Raw genomic sequence first — 14,370 nt, 5'->3', positions numbered from 1 at the left:
ACCTCTGTCTGGACCCCATTCACCACCCCAACTGCAGACTAGTTGTCTTCCTCTTGGAGTTTTTGTTTGTTTGTTTGGTTGGTTGGTTGGTTGGTTTTTTTGAGACAAGGTTTCTCTGTGTAGCTTTGGAGCCTGTCCTGGAACTCACTTGGTAGCCCAGGCTGGCCTCGAACTCACAGAGATCCGCCTGGCTCTGCCTCCCGAGTGCTGGGATTAAAGGCGTGCGCCTTCACTGCCCGACCCTCTTGGAGTTTTCATCTCTCCTTTTTACAAGGCTTCCTTCCCTCGATCCAGAGTGTTCACTAAGCCAGCCATAGTGATGTTTGCCTATAATCCTAGCACCTGGGTGGCTGAGGCAGGAGGACTGCATGAGTTTAAGGTTAACATGCGCCATCCAGCAAGACCCTATCTCAAAAAGGGAAGAAAGAAAAAGCCAGATGTGGTGGTACATGGCTGTGATCCTAGCCCTTAAGGGGCAGTGGCAGGAGAATGCCTTTAAGTTTAAGGCTAGTCCCATCTACAGAGGGAATTCCAGGGAAGTCCTGTCTACACAGGGAGTTCCAAGCAGGCCACATCTCATAGCGAGACCCTGTTTCAAAACCAATGAAACCAGATAGAATGCTCATCTTTAATTACCTCCCTTCTCTTGTCAAATGTCCGTTTACTCAGGTATCACTCATAAATCACTAGAAAAGAAAAAAAAAAAGAATTATAGTGGTTCAATTTATTCCCTTGAGGAATTTCTTTTTTCTTTTCCAAGACAGAGTTTCTCTGTGTAACTACCCTGGCTATCCTGCAACTCACTCTGTAGACCAGGCGGGCCTTAAACTCACAGAGTTCCTCTGCCTCTATCTTCTGAGTGCTGGGATTAAAGGTGTGCGCCACGATGTCAAGCCACAAACTTGTCTTTATGTCAAAAAAAAAAAAAAGGCAGTAAAAATTTAAGGTCTTCTGTCATGTAACTATAGAATTAGAGATTCAAATTACATAACATTGTAATTTGAATTTGGTTCAAAATTATTTCCATACATACAGTTTTTTTTTTTTTTAAATCCCTGTAGGACTGGAGAGATGGCTCTGCAGTTAAGAGCACAGGCTGTTCTTCCAGAGGTCCTGAGTTCAATTCCCAGCAACCACATGGTGGCTCACAACTAACTCTAGTGGGATCTGATGCCCTCTTTTGGCATAAAGTTGTATATGCAGATAGAGCACTCATATATAAAATAAATCTTAAAAAAAATTTCTGTAGCTGGGCAGTGATGGCACACATCTTTAATCTCAGCACTTGGGAGGCAGAGGCAGGCAGATCTCTGAGTTCAAGGCCAGCCTGGTCTACAGACAGAGTTCCAGGACAGCCAGGGCTACACAGAGAAACCCTGTCTCAGAAAACCAAAAAACAAGAAGAAAGATTTTATTTTTATTTAATGTGTATGGGTATGTATCTGCATGCATGTTAGTGAACCACATATGTACAGAGCCCATGGGATCCAGAAGAGGGCCGTATGCACGCTAGGCAAATGCTTTACCATAGAATTGCATTTCTAGCTCCAGCCTCTAGTTCGGGTGAAAGAAAAACAAAATTCCTAACAGGTTTTGTGCAACACTACTGATCCACAACATTTTGGAAGGCATATAAACCAGCGGGGTTGTGGTTTGAAAGCGGTCCTGTTTGTATGGTAGAAAAGTGACTGACCTTCCTCTAGATGCCCGTAAGTCCGTCCCTTCTAAGCCTGGATGCTGTGGTTTTACCCATGGGCTCCAGCCAGTCGCCTGCACATGGCTAAAAGGAAAAGAAGACTGTGACTTGGCAGGATGTTAAAGTCTTGCCACACCCCCTACACCCCTCAAAGCTGAGATTCCTGGAAGTCAAAGAAAGGGTTTTCTCCAGAACACAATTACAGTAATGCTCTGGCCAGCCAGTCCCCGGGTTTCACGGGGTGGGAGAACATCTGTGATTTGGGACGTGGAAAGAAAACCCAATTCCAAGAATTGATGAGAGCTTAAGAAAAACTAAGGAGCAAGCAAGACAGATCTACCAGTGAAGGTTCTTGCCATGAAGCCTGGCAACCGAGTTGATCCTCAGGACCCCAGTAAAGGTGGAAGGTGAAAACACCTCCACGAAGCTCTCTTCTGACCACTGCACATCCGCTGAGCCGGGTGCACTCCAACACGCAGCCACACATCAGTGATTAATACAAAATTTCAAAACAAATTGAAGTACAGGAGAAGAAAGACTAGGAGAAAGACCGAAGCCCACACAGAACAGGTGGAGGGTGGGAGATTCAGTGATGTCTAGGGCATTCGAGTTAGGACAGGAAGATCATTTAAAGTCAAGTCATATTATCAAATATCTGTTAGCCAGGTGGTGGGGCACACCTTTAATCCCAGCCCCCTGGAGCCAGAGGCAGGCAGGTCTCTGTGAGCTCCAGGCCAGCCTGGCCTACAGAGTGAGTTCCAGGGCAGCCAGGATTACACAGAGAAACCCTGTCTCCAAAAAAGAAAGAAAGAATAACTAATAGTACATATTTGTTTTATATATATATATTAGTGTTTAATTATATATGTGTACCTGCATGCATGTCTGTGCACCGTATGTGTGCCTGGAGCCCTTGGAATCCAGAAAAGGGAGCTAAACCTCCTGGAGTGTTATGAGCAGCCATGTGGGTGGTGGGAGTTGAACCCAGGCCCTCAGCAGGAGCAGCCAGTGCTCTGAACCACTGAGCCATCTCTCCAGCCTCCAATCAGGTCGTGTTATGTGCGGACGGCATTTCACAGCCTACTGTTCTGCAGTGTGTGAAAAGAGTGGGAGTTGGAGAGGCAGTTCTGTCTTGTGATTCTTCCGCTGTCAAATGAGGATGAGGCTCAGTAACTTCAGATCTGCGGTGACTTCCCATTCTGGAGTATACATGATGATATCGGAGAACGCAGTCATGCTCAGGGAGGCAACTGATCTGAACAAACCATGTTTTTTCCTACTCTTTACAACCCATTTTGTTTCTCACCAGAAGAATCTTGGTGATGATACTTTTGAAACCAAATTACACACTCACACACACATACGCATACACTGCACACTCACACACATACACATTACACACACACTACACACTCACACAATACACACTACACACATACACACACTACACACTCACACACAAACACACACTCACACACACTACATACACACACTACACACACACACACACACACACACACACACACACACACGTATTATCCTGGTGTGCACCTGCAGCTCCAGTTACTCAGGAGGCTAGAGGCAGGAGCATCACTTGGTTCCAGCAGTAGTTCGGAGACCACATTGCAAGATCCCATCTCAAAATATAACAAAACAACAACATAAAACGAAAAGCCCTTGAAGATTTCTACAGGGAAAAACCAATAACAACAGAACAGTTACGAGTGCTACAGTTTCTCATAAGGGAGACAAGGCCTGCAGCTCCGTTTATTTTTTAAGTATTTACTTTATGTGTGAGCATAGTATCTGCATGTATGTGTGCAACACATGTGTGCCTGGTGCCTGAGGAGGCCAGAAGATGAAATCAGTTCTCCTAGAATGGGCTACAGACAGGTGTAAGCTACCATGTGCGTGCTGGAAACTGAACATGGGTCCTCTGCATGCTCTTAACTACTGAGCCATCTCTCTAGCTATATGTATATACGTATATAAGTTCTTCAAGACAGAGTTTCTCTGTGTAGTTTTGGTGCCTGTCCTGGATCTCTCTCTGTAGACCAGGCTGACCTCGAACTCACAAAGATCCACCTGCCTCTGCCTCCCAAGCGTTGGAATTAAAGGTGTGCATCACCACTGTCTGGATGTTTTTATTACTTTTAAATATGTATAGGTGTGTGTGTGTGTGTGTGTGTGTGTGTGTGTGTGTGTGTGTGTGTGTGCACGTGGATATGTGCGTGTGAGTTCAGGCCAGAGGCTTAGGATCTCTTGGAGCTGAAGGTACAGATGGCTGTGAACCACCTGATGTAGGTGCTGAACCAAAGTCAGGTTTCCTGGGAGAGCAGCAGTAGTAGCAGCAGCAGCAGCAGCAAGTGCTCTTAACCTTAGCCATCTCCCCAACCCTAATGATTTAGAGAGAGAGAGAGAGAGAGAGAGAGAGAGAGAGAGAGAGAGAGAGAGAGAGAGAGAGACTTCCTACTTTTACATAAGTCCCAGGAGTCAAACTCAGGTCACTAGATACCTGCTGAGCTATCTGTTGGATTTTTTTTTTTTAAAGATTTATTTTATTTATTATGTATACAGTGTTCTGCCTGCATGTGTCTTTGCAGGCCAGAAGAGGGCACCAGATCTAATTGCGGGTGGTTGTGAGCCACCATGTGGTTGCTGGGAACTGAACTCAGGACCTCTGGAAGAGCAGTCAGTGCTCTTAACCTCTGAGCCATCTCTCCAGCCCTATCTGTTGGATTTTTTTCTTTTTTTTTTTTTTTTTTTAAAGATTTATTTATTTATTATGTATACAGAAGAGGGCGCCAGATCTCATTACAGATGGTTGTGAGCCACCATGTGGTTGCTGGGAATTGAACTCAGGACCTCTGGAAGAGCAGTCGGTGCTCTTAACCTCTGAGCCATCTCTCCAGCCCTATCTGTTGGATTTTTTAAAGTTAAAATTTTTGTTTTGTTTTCCAAGACAGAGTTTCTCTGTGTAGCCCTGGCTGTCCTGGAACTTGCTCTGTAGACCAGGCTGGCCTTGAACTCACAGAGATCCACCTGCCTCTGCCTCCCAGTGCTGGGATTAAAAGTGTGCACCATCACCGTCCAGCAAAATTTTTGTTTTGATTTGAGACAGGATCTCAGTGTGGATCCCTGCTTTATTATTGTTGTTGTTATTTATGTTTGTTATTTTACCTATGAGTTTGTGTGTGAGTTAATGCCATGTGTGTGGGTGCCCATGGAGGCAGAGAGGGCACGAGATCCCTTGTAGCTCCCATTACAGGTGACTGTGAGCTGGCTAGTGCGGGTACTGGGAACTGAACTCTGTTCCTCCGGAAGAGCAGTGGGCACTCCTGACTGCTGAGTCACCCTCTAGCTCCTCCACTTTGTTTATGAGACAAGATCTGGCCCTCATCAATCAGGCTAGGTTTGCTGGCCAGCAAGCCACAAGTGTCCACTCCTCTCTGCTTCCCCCAGTACGCAAGCACACCAACGTGCCAAATGGATTCTTTGGATCAAACCCAGGTCATCAAGCCTGTGCGGCAACTCCGCCAACAACTAGCTCCCCAGCCCTGCACCTTCCTGTTGTGGAGTATTAGTTTAAGAAGTGTTACATAGCTGAGCGGTGGTGCGCATGCCTTTAATCCCAGCACTCGGGAGGCAGAGGCAGGTGAGTTTGAGGCCAACCTGGTCTACAGAGGGAGTTCCAGGACAACCAGGACTGTTTCCCAGAGAAATCTTGTCTCGAAAAACCGAAAAGCAAGCAAACAAACAAAAAGATGTGTTACATTTGTTCATGCTGTGCAACATTTGTTTAATGATTCAAAGATGTGTTGCATTCTTTTATTGCTGTATTTGTTTAACTCTGTGAAGCTGTGTTACTTTGCCTGTCTAAAACACCTGATTGGTCTAATAAAGAGCTGAGCAGCCAATGGTTTAGGTAGAAGGAAGGCTATGAGGGGCTGCCAGGCAGACAGAATAAACAGAGGAGGAGACAAGAAGAGGGAGGAGCGAGAAAAGGAGGAGAGGAGCATGCCAGGGGCCAGCCACCCAGCTACACAGCCATAGAGTGAGAAGTAAAGAAAGGCATATAGAATAAAGTAAAATGGAGCTGGAAAGATGGCTCAGAGGTTAAGAACCATTTTCAGCACCCACATGGTGGCTCACAGTCATCTATAATGAGATCTGGTGCCCTCTTCTGGCCTACAGGCATACACGCTGGCAGAACATTATATACACAATAAATAAATAAATCTTAAAAAAAAATAAAATAAAGTAAAAAGCCCAGAGACAAAAGCTAGACAAGATAATTTAAGAAAAGCTGGCTAGAAATAAGCTAAACTAAGGCCAGGCACGCATAAGCAAGAGTAAGACTCCATGTATGCATAACAATATTTTACTGTCCAGTTTACAAGGAAAAAACTTTTTTCCTTTATATAGTCCCACTGTGCAGCCCTGGCTGGTCTGGAACTTGCTCTGTAGACTAGGCTGGTCTCAAACTCACAGAGATCCATCTACCTCTTGCCTCCTAACTGCCAGGATCAAAGGTATGTACCACCACGTCTGGTTTGGAACAAATTTTGAGAAAGGGTCTGTTATGTAGTCTGGGCTGGCTTTGAACATGGTCTTCCTGCCTCAGCCTTCTTCCCAGTGCTGGGGCTACAGGCATTGGCCACCGCACCTAAAGGAACTTCGGCATATATTATCTTGAGGGGCTAGAGACGTGGCTCAGGCATTAAAAGCTGCTCTTGCACGCTTGGTCCCCCACACCTACCTACACGGTGTTTCACAACCCTCTGTAACTATCTGCACGTGAACTAACGCCCTCTTCTGGCCTCAGGGGTACCAGGCATGCATGTGGGCCATATGCATATAAGCAGACAAAGCATCCAGATATTTAAAAAAGCAAAAACAAAAAAAAAAACTTAAAATCAGACGTATTTTTTTTTTATCTGACCACTAGTACAAGGGCCTTTCTGTCTTGACAGCTAGCTTGTGGCCTCTCCATCATGCCCTGTTGGATATCAGCCTGTCGCTGACCAGCAGATTTTCAGATATAAATAGATGCATTGTTGTCTGGCTGATTCTTTTCCTACAGTCAAGAACATTTACTCCTGCTGGTGGGCCAAGGTTGAGAATGCAGTTTCCTGAGTTCCCATGACCGTACATGTTGTGTTTCCTATACCACATATACTTCTATGCCACAGAAAGACTCACAGGTGAGCACCCAACTGCCAGCGCTCAGGGAAAGGCAGTTTGGGGTGTCAAGATGGATGTAGCTGAACCAGGTGTGGTGGCGCACGCTTTTAATCCCAGCACTCGGGAGGCAAAGATAGGTGGATCTCTGTGAGCTCAAGGCCAGCCTGGTGTACATATCAAGTCCCAGGACAGCCAGGACTAAAGGACTACATAGGGAGACCCTGTCTCAAAGAATAAATAGATAAAAATAAAGTAACGGAAGGGGGGTTACCTACCAAGGAGTCAGTCTGCACAACCGCCTGTTTTCTCAAAGGCTCAGCATCTCTTGTCCCCCATCCCTGCCCTGTCCCCCCAGACAGGGTTTCTCTGTGTAGCTTTGCGCCTTTCCTAGATCTCGTTCAGTAGCCTAGACTGGCCTCGAACTCACAGAGATCCGCCTGCCTCCGTCTCCCGAGTGCTGGGATTAAAGGCGTGCGCCACCGCCGCCCGGCAGGCTCAGCATCTTATGACTAGAGGAAACCACAGGCATTAGCTCCTCAGCTCAACTTGCACTTCCCAACTTTCTCCTTACGCCCTAATTCTGTCACCTGAGCTCGCCATCGGCTACTTCCCGGCACTCTCCCTCTCTCAAGAAGGGCCTCTAGTCAGGGCATGCCTTGTCCACCAGGAGCCTCTGAGCTTCATGGTGTCAGAAGTCTGAGGGCAGAAGCCACTGCCTTCTATCTCCTCGGGCTGCCTTGCTGTCTTGACCAGAGTCAGGCTAGTAATAGATGTCCCCAAAATAATCGTTGGCCAAGAACTTCCTAAAGATTTTAAAGTATTTAGGAATAAGGAACTCAAATCAAAATAAGTAGCAATGCCCTGGGTCTTAAAAAATAAGATTTTTTTTATTATGACCATTTAAAATCACTGGGAAAAAGGAGACACCATGATGAACAGCAAAGCAATATACCACACTTAACAATTATAACATCTTGCTCTACTGGCGCCATCTATTTATAGCCATGAATTTTGCTGAACTACTTGAAAATAAATTAGATGTCAGGATACGTCTCCCTATCCTTAAAAACTAAGGTTATCCTACATAACTACATGTACCATTATCACATCTAAAAATCACACAGTTCTCCCGAATCATTCACTACTTTCCTGTCTCCAAGATCTCCGATCTCTTTTCTCAGGGAAGCATGGTCAATCAAGGCTCACACACTGCATTCGACTTTTTCCTGCATGTGTATCTGTGCACCACATGTGTGCCTGGTCCCAGAGGCCAGAGCGTGGAATTGGAGATATAGATGGTTGTGAGCTGCCATGTCGGTGCTGGGAATTGAACCCGGGTCCTCTGGAAGAACAGCCAGTGCTCTTAACCACTGAGCCGTCGCTCCAGCTTGCATGTGACTCTTTCAAATCCCTCTTAATCCAAACCAGAAGTCAGAAAGTCTTTCCAAAGGGCAGGTAGTAGTATTTTAAACTCTGTGGGCTGTTTGCAAACAGTTCTGTTGGAGGCATACCTAGCTACAGCTACACAGTCAAAGATAAAATACTTCAGGGAATGAGCACAGCTGCTTACATACTTTACTTAGAAAAGATGGTTATAAACTAAGCCTGGTGGCACAGACATGTGTTTCCAAGTATTTAGGAAGCTAAGGCAGGCTAAGTTCATGGGCCTGCTTGAGCTAGAGTGAGTTCAAGGCTAATGTGGGCAACTTAGGGAGGCCCTGTATAAAAATGGAAAGGGAGGGGTGGGGGGGCACTGGTGGGGTTTTGCATTCGATGTAGAAACCACCACACAACGGTTTGTTATGAATGTATTATACCAGTTGTTGTAGCACACACCCTTAAAACCCCAGCATTCAGGGGGCTAGAGAGATGGCTTAGAGGTGAAGAGTCCTTGCTGTCCCTGCAAAGGACCTGAGTTCAGATTCTCAGCACTCACATGGCAGCTCACAGCCACCTGTAACTCCAGTTCTAGGGGACCCAGTGCTCTCTTCTGACCTCCAAGGCACCAGGTAGGCATGTGGTACAGACATACATGCAGCAAAACACACATTAAAAAAATAATAATAAAGGAAAAAAATCCCTTCAGGAAGTTTTGGGAGTTCTAGGCCCACTGGAGATTATCGTAAGATCTAGCCTCAAAACAAAAGAAAGACACATTTTTATAAAAAAGATTAAGTAAGAGGCCAGCCTGGCCTACAAAGCAAGTTCCAGGACAGCCAGAGAAACCCTCCCTGTCTTGGGGGTAAGGAAGAGATCTATTTATGGGTATGTATGCCTGTTCACATGTGGGATCTGAGGAAGCCAGAAAAGTCAAATCCCTTGAAGCTATAATTTTTTTTTTTTTTTTTTTTTTTTTTGGTTTTTTGAGACAGGGTTTCTCTGTGTAGCTTTGCGCCTTTCCTGGATCTCGTGCTGTAGCCCAGGCTGGCCTCGAACTCACAGAGATCCGCCTGGCTCTGCCTCCCGAGTGCTGGGATTAAAGGCGTGCGCCACCACCGCCCGGCGAAGCTATAATTTTAGGCTGCCAGACCAAACTCTTCCCTCTGGAAGAGCAGTAAACATTCTTTCTCTCTTTCTTTTTGATTTTTCGAGACAGGGTTTCTCTGTGTAGCTTTGCACCTGTCCTGGATCTCACTCTGTAGCCCAGGTGGGTCTCGAACTCACAGAGATTCGCCTGCCTCTGCCTCCCGAGTGCTGGGATTCAAGGCGTGCGCCACCACCGCCCGGCACAGTTTACATTCTTGACTGCTCAACCATCTCTCCTGACCCAAGAATAATGGGAGGCAGAGGCAGGCAGATCTCTGTGAGTTTGAGACCAGTCTGGTCTACAGAATGAGTTCCAGGACAGCCGGGGCTACACAGAAAAACCCTGTCTCAAAAAAAAAGTTAGATTTGGGTTTCATCTAAAGAAGTTAAATGAATCAGGCTGTTAAAAAAGATAAAACAATCACAGTGTTCTCATGCACCCTCTCACAGCTTTTGAGGCAGTCTCACTAGGCAGAACAGCCCAGGCTGGCTCCAAACTCTGATCTGCCTGCGTTCAGCCCTTCTGAAAGCTGCTGGTGGTCCAGTCCACCATGCCGAGGTACTTTGTTTCTGGTGTGTGTGTCTGTACACGACCGTGTTTGTGAAGGTGGATGCATGTCTTGGCCAGAGGACAACCTTGCATGTTGTTCCTCAGGTGCTGTCTACCTTTCTTACTTGAGATAGGTTCTTTCGGTGGTCTAGAACTCATCAAGTAGACTAGGCTGGTCAACAATCTGTTTTGGCCAGGTGGTGGTGGCGGCGGCGGCGGCGGCGGCGGCGGCGGCGGCGGCGGCGGCGGCGCACGCCTTTAATCCCAGCACTCGGGAGGCAGAGGCAGGCGGATTTCTGTGAGTTCAAGGCCAGCCTGGGCTACAGAGGGAGTTCCAGGAAAAGGCGCAAAGCTAAACAGAGAAACCCTGTCTTGGGAAAAAAAAAATTCTGTTCTGGCTTCCCGTCATGAAATTACAAGATCCTGTCTTCTGAGAATCTTCATGCTTGCAAGACAAGAAAGAGCTGGACTACTTTCCCAGGCCCCTACTCCCCTTTTAATGCATAACGAACATAGATTTAAGCAAAAGTGGGAAAAGAAGTCCCCAGATGCCCCCAAGTAATTTCTAACGTTTGTGTTGCACATTCAGATCTGAATGTTTGGGATTATGCTGGAAAATAGACCCAATTGGATTAAACATGTAAATTTCTCTTCAGGAACACCGGGTGAAAGTGTGACCCAAATCTTCATTTGCAGCAATGGCTGTGAAGGCAGTGAACCCCTAGCAGTAAGATCTACTAACTCGGCCTGACACACGGTTTGTAAAATGATGGACGGCAGCCCTGTTGTCTCCCTCACAGCCAAAGTGCTCAGTTCTCCTGACACCCGAGAAACAGCCACCCCAGGGCTGTACTTATGAGCGTGTTTGCCTTTGGATACTTTCGGGAGATACACTCAAAGCTATGCTAAAATTTACCTTTTAGCTTTCAAAGCTGCATTTTGAGGACTTAAAAGCTGAGCACTAGAAGCCCTTTTCTTGTACCAGCATAAGTCAGACCTACGGGAATCATTTTCAAAGTTATTAATTGATGGAGGCTCAAGGCTTGGTGGCTTGGATAACACCACGAGCAGAAAATTCCAGCTTTGCAATCAAGCTGAGGGAAAGCTTTGGTGGTCAGCTATCCTGAGCCTCATCTGTAGAGCAGCAGTAAGCAGGTTCATGAATGAGACTCAAACGGTGTTTTCTATGTGGCTGAGGACGGCTTACTCATCTTCCTGTTATCACCTCCCAAGAGCTAGCTTGTACCACACGTCACTAACTTATTTCTTTCTTTTTAAATTTTATTTGTTTGTATGTTTATTTTTTTAAAAGTATGATTGCTCTGTCTGTGTGTATGCCTACATGCCAGAAGAGGGCATCAGATCTTATTATAGATAGTTGTGAGCCACCAACTGGTTGCTGGGAATTGAACTCAGGACCTCTGGAAGAGCAGCCAGTGCTCTTAACTGCTGAGCCATCTCTCCAGCCCCCAACTTATTTTTTTCAAATGAGATTTAAAAAAGTAAAAAGGGCTCCTAATGTCTTTATGTGGAGAAAATGTTCAACAATACATACATGATAAGAAATGGAGGGCTGGAGAGTTCAATTCCCAGCAACCACATGGTGGCTCACAGCCGTATATAATGAGATCTGGCACCCTCTTCTGGTGTGCAGGCGTATATGCAGACAGAATACTGTGTACATAATAAATGAATCTTGAAAAAAAGAAAGAAATGGAGCTGGATAGTTGTAGTTTGTAGTGCTCGCCTTCAATCCCAGCTCTGGGGAGGCAGAGGCAGGCAGATCTCTCCAAGTTCAAGGACAGCCTCTACACATAGAAACCCTGTTTTGGGCCGGGCGGTGGTGGCGCACGCCTTTAATCCCAGCACTTGGGAGGCAGAGCCAGGCGGATCTCTGTGAGTTCGAGGCCAGCCTGGGCTACCAAGTGAGTCCCAGGAAAGGCGCAAAGCTACACAGAGAAACCCTGTCTCGAAAAACCAAAAAAAAAAAAAAAAAAAAAAAAAACCTGTTTTGAAAAAACTAAAGGGAAAAAGAAAAAAAAATAGGAAAAACAATCTTAAAATGATTATCAGACACTTCCCAAAAGAACCCTCTCACTAAAGTGTTGTCGGTATAAATTACTGAAATGCTTTGGAAGCATACTGGTATACAACAGAATTGAGGCGGCCCTCCCCCTTCCTAGGCAAGCACATTAATACTGAAGACTCCTGGCTCCCCCTCCCCTTTTTGAAACAGGGTCTCATTATATAGCCCTGGTTGGCTTCTGCTTCCCCACTGCGGGGATTTTAAAGATGAGTGCCTTTAAAATCAGGCCCCTGGCACTATTTTTACATTCTACCCAAACAGTAATGCTACAGCAACAAATCTCTCCATTATTTGAGCATGTTCTAACCATGTAGTCCTGGGCTGCCTAGAACTCTGATGACCAGGCAGGCCTCAAACTTGTGATGATTCTTCCTCTGCTTCCCAAGCACTGGGGTTACAGGAGTATACCACAAGGCACTCACTACAGTGTAATTGCTAACAAACCAACTAGGAGCTCGGGATATAGCTCAGTAAGCCCAGGAATGGTGATGCATGCCAACCTCATAATGTAGGAGGTGGAGAGGCAGGAAGATCAGCTCCAGACCATCTGCTACACAATAAGTTCATGGCTAACCTGAAATCCATGATATTCATACCCATCCTCAAATCTGAAAACATTCAAAAAACCCAATCCTCTGAAGGAAAAGACTGGGGGATAATTGGATATAAAAAACAAAAAATGGTGAGGGTGTTGAATCAACACCTGACGCCATCATTAAGTTTACAGTCAATGAAAATGAGATGGACAACTGCTCATAACACCTCACTGGTGACTCTTAGAGGTCTTTGCATTGTACGTTTGGTATATTTTGTGCACCTGAATGCTCTCAAATTCAGTAAACACAACTAAGTTACTTGCCTCTCACACAAATTACACGGATTTCTTATAAAATTGGAATTTTGAATTGTCCAGAGCATAGTTGAAGTTTCTAACCCTGAAGCACTCACCTACCTACCATGCAACACTACAGCTGAGATCTTGTAGTGGAGCTTATTTTACAACGCAGAACATTAGGTTCTAGCCAGAGAAATCCAGGGTTAAGATAACATGAAACAATCTTCCTCATTTATTTGCCCAGATCCTATGTCCTAACTACCAGCAGCAGTGAATTTCTAGTTTAAATTTCATTTCTGGGATCATGCCTTTTATAAAAACCCTCCAAAGCTTGTTCTACGGTAGAACACATGCTTACCATGTAAGTGTGAGACCCTTGGTTCTATCCCTAGCACAAGGCTTTCAAATGTTTCTAACTCCTACTGGTTTTGAGAACCCACGTTCTAATGTACTACTTGTAATTTTGCTTGACAACTAACTCAAACATCAAAACCGAGAATTTTTTTTTTTTTTTTTTTGTTTTTTGTTTTTTGTTTTTTCGAGACAGGGTTTCTCTGTGTAGCTTTGCGCCTTTCCTGGATCTCGCGCTGTAGACCAGGCTGGCCTCGAACTCAGAGATCCGCCTGGCTCTGCCTCCCGAGTGCTGGGATTAAAGGCGTGCGCCACCACCGCCCGGCCAAAACCGAGAATTTTAATTCGACATTTGTTCTAAGAAATGGTTTCAAGAAAATTACCAAAAACTCTAAAGAAAAAACCACACACACACTTGCACAAAGAAACTACTGAAAACAATGTATTTTAAAACTGGTAAAAATGGGCTGTAAAGATGGCTTAGAGATGGGCTTCTGGAGAGCATTGGCAGTTCTTCCAGAGGACCAGGGCTTGATTCCCAGCAGCCACATGGAGTCTATAACTCCAGTTCCAGGGGATCTGACACCTTTTCTGGCCTCCACAGGTACCAGCAGGTCTCTTGTATAGACATACAGCAGACAAAACACCCATACAAGACATTAAAAAAAATCTAATATAATAAAATATAAACTAAAACTGGCCAATTGCTGGGTAAGGTAGCTGAAATCTAAAATCCTAATACTTGGGAGAGAGGCATGAGAATGCCAGAAGTTAATGCCAGCCAGGGCCAGTGATGCCAGAGCTAGTGTAATCCCATCTCAAACATAAAGCAACCGTGAATAAAACGTTGACTTCTAACAATAAATGGCCACAGGACAAAGCAGATAACCAAGGCGGTCTTTGATACCTAGAGCCTACGTGACAGAAGTTGTCTTGAAGCCTCCACACATGTACCAAGGCAGGCAGGAATTCACATACAAAATAATGTTCCCTTTTCCAAATGGAAAAAAAGCCAACACACTAAGTCCTTAAGGTCGATTTCTGAAAACATTTCTGATATTTGTTCTGGTGTCTTGATGTATAGGAGACTGGCCTGATACTTGCTAAGATTAAGTAGCTTTTTTAAATTTTACTAGAATGTA

Source organism: Peromyscus californicus, unplaced genomic scaffold (genome assembly GCF_007827085.1).
Source record: "Peromyscus californicus insignis strain IS unplaced genomic scaffold, ASM782708v3 Scaffold_21__1_contigs__length_65335640, whole genome shotgun sequence".
In the NCBI taxonomy this organism is placed as follows: Eukaryota; Metazoa; Chordata; class Mammalia; order Rodentia; family Cricetidae; genus Peromyscus; species Peromyscus californicus.
This window is presented reverse-complemented; position numbering follows the sequence as displayed.